The sequence below is a fragment of the Sciurus vulgaris genome (assembly GCF_902686455.1).
Source record: "Sciurus vulgaris genome assembly, chromosome: 1".
Classification (NCBI taxonomy): Eukaryota; Metazoa; Chordata; class Mammalia; order Rodentia; family Sciuridae; genus Sciurus; species Sciurus vulgaris.
The window spans coordinates 81,487,726-81,498,469 of NC_136461.1; the positions used below are offsets into that span (position 1 = coordinate 81,487,726).

General features: G+C 41.6%; 1 protein-coding gene across 2 annotated transcripts in view; it reads right to left on the reverse strand.

Annotated features, from left to right (window-relative positions):
* Positions 1-1,352, reverse strand: part of BCAR3 (BCAR3 adaptor protein, NSP family member) — a 110,817-nt gene extending 109,465 nt beyond the window's left edge. The window contains exon 1 of one of the 2 annotated variants that reach the window (XM_079147758.1): positions 1,171-1,352. The gene's annotated coding sequence lies outside the window, so the exon portion shown is untranslated. Of the gene's footprint in view, positions 1-200; positions 1,142-1,170 lie in introns of those variants that run through there. The other variant, XM_079147759.1, reaches the window with a different exon arrangement.
* Between the last annotated feature and the right edge of the window lie 9,392 nt (positions 1,353-10,744).

Consider the following 10,744-nt stretch of genomic DNA (forward strand, 5'->3'; position numbering starts at 1 on the left):
CTTGGCAGGGCAAGGTGTTTACGTAGGGCCCCTGGCACAGGCGAGCAAAACCGCTTTGCCTGTGGGCTTTCCCTTGAGTAAACTGGGCAGCCTCTTCGCACTTAGGCCCTGCGATCTGCCCCGCCCCGCCCCCAGCATCTCAGTCTTCCCCTTCCACTAAGATCTCAGTTCCTGGCAACTCCCTGGGAGATTAAACTGACCTTCCCACCACCGATGTATTTTCCGTGTAGAGGTCTGTGTAGCCTTGAGAGATAAGAGTCAATGCTCAAAAGAATCTCTGAATGCACAGTTATAATTTCCATTTCAGCTGATGGCTTTAAGCGAAAGCACACACGAGGTTGGGCAAAAGGTTGTTCCCCTTTGCACCTTGTTCAAGCGAATTAACACCAAACCAAGAGTTCTTCACCCGCCTCCAATCCCCAATCAACCCCCAGAACACGCGTCTCGCCAGCTGCTTCGGCGCCTCTCTACCGCCTCCGGAAGGTCTGCACCTGATCAATTGTCTTTGAGTGGTAGCTGCTTAGGTGGGTAACGAAAGGTGGGCTGCGATGGAAACGTCCTTCACGTCGCGCTCACCGTCCCTCCTTCCTTTTGCCTTCCCCTCCCCGACGCAGAGGGAGCGACACAACCAACTATTCATTCTTTCTCAACAAAGAGAGAGGGAGGGAGATGTTGTCAACAGTTACAGAGCAGGCTCCTTAGCTTCCTTTGCAAACTTCCCAAGAGATTAGTGGAGAAACTTGCCTCCTCCGAGCCTTGGACTTCCTGCGGAGCTCTTGGGGCCCTCGCATCTCCCTCACCCCATCCGACCTTGGGCAGAGCGGGACGTCTGGCAAGGCCAGCGCCAGGGAAGATGCCGCTCCACAGCAGAGAAGCGGAGATGCTCGGCGCCCTTCGCTGAGCTCTTCCCGCCGCGGGCTACCGCAGGGTGCCGGGAGCTCAGCACGTTCAAAGGTCCCGGAGAGCGCAAGCCCGTTCCCCACTTCAGCTACCCGCTACCCACAAGGCTAACTCTACTGGGAAAAAACGACAAGCGCCGGATCCACTTTTTCCAAAGTCCAACTTTTCCCAACAAACTTCCTAGTTCGTTCTCTTTGGGACCGGGGGAAGCCCAGGAGCTCCGGGAAGACCAGCACCCCTGCAGACTCTAGGAGCACGGCGCAGACTCACCTCGCGGCTCACCCGCCAGGGCTCAGAGATGCCGCGCAGCCGACTCCGCACCGCGGCTACTCCCGGAGCAGGGGTGGCTCATGGTCTGCGCCGCGCGGCGGCCGAGTAGCCCTTGCGCGGCTCGCGGGTGCTCACGGCTGTAGCTCCGGCCGGGGCAACAGCAGGCGCGGCTCTGAACGCGCGGCGCGCTCTGGCCCTCAACTGGTGATTTGCGGCTTCGCGGCCCCACCCCGGCGAGCCGATTCGCGCGGCCTTGCAGAACCCCCGGGACATTTACATTCGGAGATCTAGCCCTCCTCTACCCGGATTTTAGAGTTTGACTTCCTATCTACTGGACAAGCCAGTCCCCAAGCATAAACCGACTGCTTCCTTACTGAATCCTTTTGAAGAGGACAACCTCACCTAATCCCTTCTTCCCCCTTCCCTAATAATTTAATTACCCAACAGATCTGCTTCGCTGTCTGGAGACACCTGGCTGGCTTTCAATTAAAGGGCTTTGATAGGACAAAGAATAAGGAAACCACAATGAACAAGCTTCCGGAACAGGCAATCAATCACACTTGCATGGACATACTGAAAGCAAAGTGGAAGGTGGACGCAGTACTTCAGTACTAGTTGTTTTAGTGGGGCGAAAAATTGAAGCCCACTTATATCAAGACCTATTATAAAATCATAGAAATGCCTACCTCACAGCATACATCCCAAAATCTATTTCAGGTGGATTTTATATCTAAATGCAAATGGTAAAATAGTGCCATTTTTTTTTTTTTTTTAAATCCTGGGGATTGAATCCAGAGGTGCTGAGCCACCTTCCCAGCCCTTTCTTGTATTTTATTTAGAGACAGGGTGTCGCCAAGTTGCTTAGGGCCTCACATGTTTGCTGAGGCTAGCTTTGAACTTCTGATCCACCTGCCTCAGCTTCTGGAGCCACTGGGATTATAGGCGTGTGCCACCGCACCTGGCAACAGTAACATCATCAAAGAAAATATCTGAAAATATCTTTGTGAATTTGCGGTAGATTAAAACTTATGAAACATAAATAACACTAACTATAAATGAATAAAATTGCCCAAAATCAAAATTGAGAACTCTTATTCATGAAAAGGTGCCATTTATGAAAAAGCAAGTCACGAAGTAAGAAAATATAATTGTAATACACCCATCCCAAAAAGGACTTGTACACAGAACGTATGAAGAAAACCCACAATCAGCAAGAATAAGGCCAAAAAAAAAAAAAAAAAAAAATCCAATTTAAAATAGGCCAAATATTTCAACAGGTTATTTATCAAGAAAGGATGAACAGATATTTCTCAAAAAACATAAGCATATGAAAAGATTCTCAATTTATTAATCATCCCAGAAATGTAAATTGAAATTGCAATGCTATCTCACTTCACACCCACCACCAGAATAGTTAAAATTAGAGGGTCTGACAATACTGCTGTTTAAAGTGAACTTTTCCCACCCACCATGCTAGGGATTAAAGCCAGGACCTTGCACATAGTAGTCCAATGCTATACCACTGAGCTACATCCCTAGCCCAAAGTGAACTTCTTATGACTACTTTAGAAACCCACTTAATAGTAACAACGAAAGTTAAATTAACATATATCCTGTGACCCAGCAATTCTACTCTTAATTTTATACATAGTTACACATGGGGACCTTCACCAAAAGATATCCAAAATTGTTCATAGCATCGTTCTTTATAAATAGCCAAAAAGAAGACAGCCCAAATGTCCATCAACAGAAAAGAGATAAAATGTGTGGATTACTACACAGTAATGAGAATTAATGAGCTAATTCTATACTCAAAAAGATGGATGACTCTCCAAAATGTGATATTGAGTAAAAGAAGGTGGACACAAATGGGTACATACTATATAACTGCATTTATGTAAACTTGAAAAAAAGTCAAAATATATTCAATATTAGAAGTGAATATGGTGGTTATCTTGATAGGTAGAAGTGATGGAAAGGGAGAAGGCTTCTGGGTGCTGGTAATATTCTATATCTTAATCCAGGTGCTAGTTACATGAATGTCACCCATTTATAATAATTTACTATCTCAGTTTATAAAAATTAATTGATTTGTACATGACTCTGCATGTACGTTCTACTTCAGTAAAAACATTTTAAAATTATGCCATATTGGTTATATTTTATATCACTTCCATCCCTTTAAGAAAGAGTTGTTAGCAAGTCCACAAGATTCCAAATGCAGCATCCTTAGGAATGAGTTCTTACATTTTCCCATGAGTAACTTTGAGGGTTAATCTTCATCCTCCCTACATTATTAGAAAAACAAATCTTTGATTTTGTTGGCTTTTCAAAAAGTGTCCAATACAATGAATGTCAATTAGACCAGCTGGTATGTTTTTAAATTGAAGTATCAGAAATGTATTTACCCAGCCTTTGCCCAGGCTGGTGCACTCTGTGGAGCTTTGAACATATGCAAGGTGGCTAGCTGTAGAGTGTGAGCAGATGTAACCCCAAGGTGATTTGAAAGCAGGTTATTTTTTCCCCCTCTTAAGGAGAGAAATTAATGACAGGTGGACAGTCTGCAGGAGGAGGTTTGAGATGCCTTCACCTGAATGAGAACCTGCCCCATCAGGGTCTCAGGTCTGACAGCCCTGTGCAACACCAAGGTAAGTAATAAGGTGGTGAAATAGGATGGTTCAGTTCTTGTTGCTGCACAAAAGCTTCTGATTTAAACCATTATCAATGCAAAAAAAATACTTTAAAAAGAGCTAAGGAAGCCAGCTGAGAGAATACAGCACCCCGTTGTAGTCCAAAAATAAGAGAAGGTACATTGAAGGTAGGAAGGACAGTTACACATTCCCCATATCACCCCTGTATGGCAGTACAGCTCAGATAGCCTTTGCATAGGGCAAGGGGAGTAAAGTGAGCACCAGGTTTGCCTTGGGCCCCAACAGCAGATCCACAGTAAATCCCAGTGACTGACAGGCTCCCAAAGCCCCATACTCCAATATCTGCAGACTCAGCCTCACATTCATTCCAGTGCTGGGTTGGCACCTGGATCCACAAGCCTATCCCAATGCCTGACCACCTCCTTCAGATGCAGGCTCAAGCACCTGTAGGCCAAGGCTTCACACTGCCCTATTCAGATACAGGCTCCAGGTCTACTGATGTAGACCTACATTTGAGGCCAATCTGCCCATTGACCACCCCATATAGTGTGCCCAGAATCTCTGGATAAGTTGACCAGTGAAGGGCTCTTTCGGATGAAACCCATTTACAAAGACTGTCATAAGTGCCTACTTCTTCAAATGTGCACACACGAATGCATGGCCATAAGGATCGTGATCTGGCAAACATGATATCACCAAAGAAACAAAGAAACTCACCTCCAGTAATTGACTTTATAGAAATGGAGATACAAGAACTTCCCGGTGAAATTCAAAATAATCTTGGTGAGCTACAAGTTTCATTTAAATAGCCAACTAAATAAAACCAGGAAAACAATACATGAACAAAATTAGAAGTTCAACAAAGAGATAGAAATCTTTAAAAAGAACTAAACGATTCTGGAGCTAAGGAACACAATGAACTTAAAAATTCCATGAAGGGTTTTAACACCAGGCTCAAAAGAGAAAAAGAATCAGTAAGCTCGAAGACAGGTTATTTGAAATTAGCCACAACATCACTTATGTAGACCCTCAATAAATAATTACTCAGTTTTTAAAAAGAAGTGGAATTACTGTTTTCTGCTACTCTGAAGTGTTATTGAGAGCAGTGATAAAACTCAATTGGTTTTCCTTGTTCTTGAAGTTCCCTGAGCACCTACTATGTGTGAAGTTTCTACCACTAGCATTAGGGGGAGGAAGGTGTAAAGAAAGACTAGAAAATAACTCACACCCCTGCTGAGTTATGGGCAAATGAGCTTGGTGAGCTTGGGCAAATCATTTCTCCTCTCAGTCCTTTCATTTCTTCATGAGTAAGTGAATATACACCTACCTAGTAGGTTACCCGTGGGGAGTCAAGGAAATAATAGATGTGAAAGTGCTGAGAACATGATAGGTTTCACAAAAAATCACTAGAATTGATGGCACATTTTGTCATACATCTTCACAGTGTCTGAGATAGGTAGTGTCTCTATCCTCATTTTGTATGGGAGGAAACAGACACAGAATAGTTGAATAACTTCAACCATAAATCATTCAATAAATGTTACATAAATACTATGTGTTGAGATGCCTAGGTAGTGAGAAGCAGAATTGTTTTATTTTTATTTTTTTGGTACTGGGGATGGAACTCAAGGGTACTCAACCACTGAGCCACATCCCCAGCCCTTTTTGTATTTTATTTAGAGACAGGGTCTCAGTGAGTTGCTTGGGGTCTTGCTGAGTTGCTGAGGCTGGCTTTGAACTGACAATCCTCCTGCCTCAGCCTCCTGAGCTGCTGGAATTACAGGTGTACACCACTGCACCTGACTTGAGCAGAATCAGAATTTGAGGTATTTTAACTTCAAGTTCCATGGGTCCTTCCTCCATACCAGAACCACATTCACGTTTGTATCCCCTGTGCCTAGAACATAGTGAGTACTCAAAATACTAATCGAATACTCAACACTAATAGAATAGCAAATGGGGTAATTTTCATATAACCAATATAATTTTAATTTAATATAATTTTATTATAATATTCACACGACTCACAGATTAAAACTACACACACACACCACACACACACACAAAGTTGTCCCTTGGTATCCATGGAGGGATTGGTTCCAGGACTCCCCACAGATACTCAAATCCACAGATGCTTGAGTCCCTTAGGTAAAATGGTAGATACAGCATAAAACTCATAAATATCTTTCCATATAATTTCTCTAGATTACTTGCAATACTTCATACAATGTAAACACCATATACATATTTGTTATACTGTATTGTTAAGGGAATAAGGACAAAAAAGTCTGTACATGTACAGTATAGACACTTTTAAGAAACTTTTTTTTCATCTGCAGCTGGTTGAATCCATGAACATAAAATCCAGAGGGCTGACGGTGGGTGTAAGTTCCCATCACAGGTAAGCACTGCCATCAGCACGGCGTGTCTACCTGAGTTCCTCCACGTCTGTTCTGATCTCCCACACTACACACAAAAAAACAGCATACTATACCCATCACTCGACACTTTGCTTTTTATTATTCAGTCATATATTTTGGAGATTTTCCCATATTAGTACAGAGGGACTCTCTTCATTCTCTTTTGCATGGTATTCCTTTAAAGAGATGTACCACATTTACTGGACAGTTAGCTTTTTTTCATTCCTTATCTTTTACAAAGATACTACAGTGAATAAAATGGGCAAGTATATCTATAAGGCAAATTTCCAGAGACAAAGTTGCTGAGTTAAAGAGTATATGCTTTAGTAATTTTGATAAATAATGCCAAGTTGTCTTCCCTAGGGATCGTACCAATTTACATACCATAGCAATGTGAGAAAAGGCCTATTGCTCCATAACCTAACCAGAAGGTATTATTAAATTTCTGAATTTTCATCGACTTGAAAAATGAAATGTGAATTTTAGTGCAATTTTAATTTGCATTTCTCTTTTACTAAGTGAGACTGTTTATCTTTTCATGTTTAGTAGCCTTTTGCTTTTCTTTTTGGAATTTGTATTTCCATTTTTCTGTTCATTTGTAGATCTTTTTCTTATCAATTTTCTAGGGTCTGCTTTCATATCAGGAGGCTTAGTTTTTTTGTCAAATGAACTGCGGATTTTTTTTTCAATGATGATATTGAGTAAAAGAGATCGTATCGGCCCAACTTTGCTACATTAGGAAGCTCACTCTGGAAGTAAATAGAATGAATTAGGGAAATGAGGGCAAGGAGTGGACATTGGTTAAAAGGCTATGGCAAGAGCCCGTTGTCATACGAGGCCGGTGGCAGTGCAAATGGAAGGGGAGGACCAAGGTTATTATCAAGAAATAATTGGCAAGGGTTAATAATTAGCACTGATAACAATTACAGTAATAGCTACAATTTGTTTAGGAATAACGATATGCTAAAAACTATGTTAAGTATTGTACAAGCTGTGAGCCATGAGCTGGCCTACTGTCCCATTTCACAAGTGAGAAAAGCAAGCATTACCAGTTAAGTAACTTAAACTCGAGGAGAGGTAAATTGGCAGGGCCATGGCCGACCCCAGGTCCCGTCTGATCCCATCCGCCTGACAGGGTGAGAGGGAGTGATTAAAGGTCTTCTGTCTAAGTGCCTGAGTAATGCCTGGCCTGATGACAGAAGTAGAAGCCAGAGAACAGCTGCCTCTGGCCATAGCGCAACATGCTCAGATTAGGAACATGGAGCATTTTTCAAAGTTCGTTCTTATACATAATTACTCCTCCTGTGTTTCTATGAGTTAAAAAGGAAAGTATTATCCACATTTGACTGACGAGAATATGTAAATTAAATAACCAATCCCAGCTCAGATGTCCTGTTCCCTTGGAGGCCTTCCCTGACGCCTAGCCTGGGTCAACTTCCCCAGTTATGTGGGCCTCCCAGCACCCTTTCCTTCCTGGAATTTCTCACCATTATACATTTACACCATCGGACAATTACACATTCATTTTGTTACTGCTGTTTTATTGCTGTTGCTCTATGGACTCTAAGATCTATGTTAGGTTTCACCTTTGTTTTGATCTTAGGGACCTGGCCTAGAAATTAGCACTCAGTACTTATTTACTGAATGAATGAACTCCAGACCTCTAAGCTCTTTGGCCTTTTGTCTTTACATCATAAAGCTCACTAGAGACTAAATAAAGAGTTATGAATCGTTGGGTGGTGCCAACCGATCTTAGGACTCATACATATTTCTTCAAGTCTACGGCCATCCTTCACTTAAATTTTTAAACAGCAAAACCCTAGGTTGCTTTAGCCAATGAGATGTATAAAAGAACGACATTACAATGACATTAGAGCAAGAGGCTTTGTCTGGGAGCACTCAACCTGGAATAGGTCCTTCTGTTCCAAAAGGAATTTGTTGAGTGCACCCCCATCATGAGTTCACTGGCAGCTGGGTTGACACTGGACAAAATGCACTTTAAGGAAGAATAATTTCTAAAGTTCTAACTTTGCTGAGTCCTAATGGTAACAAGTAAGGAAAACAGATGCTTAAACTGTCACTGATGAAAACCAAGTAGAAAATCTGAAGATGAACGATTGCAGAGAAACTGAAAATTCTCTGAAGTCTATAGGAAACCAGTAGCGCAAGAGGCTGACAGTTTTGTTGTTGCTGCTGTTGCAGTTCTGGGACTGAATTTGGGCTGCTTTATACCTCAGCTTCATCTTCAACCCTTTTTATTTTTAATTTTGAGATAGGGTCTCACTAAGTTGCTGAGGCTGGCCTCAAACCTGCAATCCTTTGACTCAGACTCCTGAGCCATTGGGATTCCAGGTGTGTACCTCTTTATCCTTGACATAAATCACATCAGCATATTTTACAGTATTTTCAGAAGCATCCCCCTCTCAGTTTCTGCTTCCCAAAGGGGTAGCCATGAACTTGGTGTTACGGAAATCCCCAGTTTACTAGGCAGGAAGGTCAACTCTGCTTCCAGAAGGCCTCCATGACAGTTGTCTATTCACTGTCATGTTGTCTAGAGAGCTCATTGTATGAGGGCTACAGATTAATGATCCTCAGTAAATACCTACTGAGTGAATTGTTCAAGAGTGAAAGAGAAGTGCTTGACAACACAAGCTCATTCCCTATACAAAGTCCACTTCTTCCTGATCATCCATATTTGAATGGACCATTTCAGAGTTGGTCCTCATCACCAAACTCTGCACCCTGATTCCCATTTACTATTTTAATCTTATTATCAACTTTTCATTAATTTACTTCTGAGCTAATTCAATAGTTGGAAGGAAAATACACTAAAATGTCTCTGGGTAATTATGGAATTCCAGATGATTTAAATTTCCTCATTTTACACGGCTCTCCTTTAAAAATTTTCTTACAGGAAGCATATATATTCTTATTTAAAATTTAAAATATTACTTAAAAAATAAATTCATTGATCATATTTCCGAGAGAAAGCATTCCTAACCCTGGGAGATATGAAAGTGAAAACAGTTTCACATCTAGAAACAGGCAGGAGCGGAGGTCCCGCTGAAGGGAGGCAGAGGAGGGAGGGTTAAGGTACTGGGTCAAGCTGGTGATGAAAATAAAGGGGAGGGAGGATTTTTTTTTTTTTTTAAGTGTAAGGATGGACTTTATTTAAAAAAAAAAAAAAAGTCTTTTGCGGACTACAAATTACAAAGTAAAAGCAGATCATTAAGTAGAAATCTAGTGAACACATTTTGCCTGCACATGAAAATTTCATCAAAGTTATTCACTTAACAAAATCACCCCATTCACAATGTTATCTGTTATAATGATCTTCTTAAGGTCACTATACCTTTATTTCAAATTATATTACATGTTATTCCCTCAAGATGAATTTTTAAATACCAACTTCTTGGCTAATAAGAATGATACCTTCAAAAGGGGTAATTTCCACTCAATCTCTGGTGGCATTATTCCAGGCTAGTTTCTTTCAATTAAAAATCCTTCAAAATGTTCACTTGTAACACAATGCCTTTCCACCGAAAAATGTTGAGGGAGGATTTTTGACTCCCCTAACACACACACACACACACACACACACACACACACACACGCGCGCGTGCGCACACACACACACAATCTTTATTATGGAAATTCAGAAAGGAAACACCTAGGGGCAATGGTCCCTTGAGTGCCATCTTGATTTGCAATGGGAAGAGCTCAGGCTGGGTCAGGGTCATGTCCGTAGATGGGCTGGACTGTTACCATGTAAAAGGAAGGCGGGTGGTTGAGAAAATGCAACCTACCAACTCCCCTTACAGAAGGAGCCAGGCTGACAGGAAAACCTGGTTTGCTTAGATGTCCTAACTCTATCTTTGAAAGCAAAGTTGGCCTTCCCTGTGTGTACATTTTAAGATATTCATAGTCACGTCAATTGCAGTTTTTCTGCAGAGGAATGATTAAATTACAGCACATCCAGACTATGGCACACACCATGCAACTGAGAAGAATTCTATAGATACTGACGCAGAAGAATGGCATAAAATAGTGAAGAAAAGGTGGTATAATTATGATGAACCAATATACACTATGGAGAAATAGCTCTCCCTGCCCCTGCAAAAAAAAAAAAAAACATGAATAAAACGTTGCCTTTTCAAGACAGGTGTGATGGTGCACACTTGTTGTCCCAGCTACTGGGAGGCTAAGGCAGGAGGATTGCTCAAACCCAGGAGTTCAAGGCCAGCCTGTGTAGGATTATGTACAAAATGTCTGAAAGAATTTCCTCCCATCAGGTGGTTTAAGAAGTGAAATTGAAGAGTGAATAAGAGGGTACTTTCCTATTTCCTTCAAATCATTCTTAATTGTTTGATTTTTTTCCAATGGGTACCAATTGCTTTTATAATTAAATATGATTTCCCTAGTGCTTATTATGTGTCAGATACTGTTCTAAGAGCCTTATGTATATATCAACTCATTTGATCCTGGCAATATCCTACAAGGTAG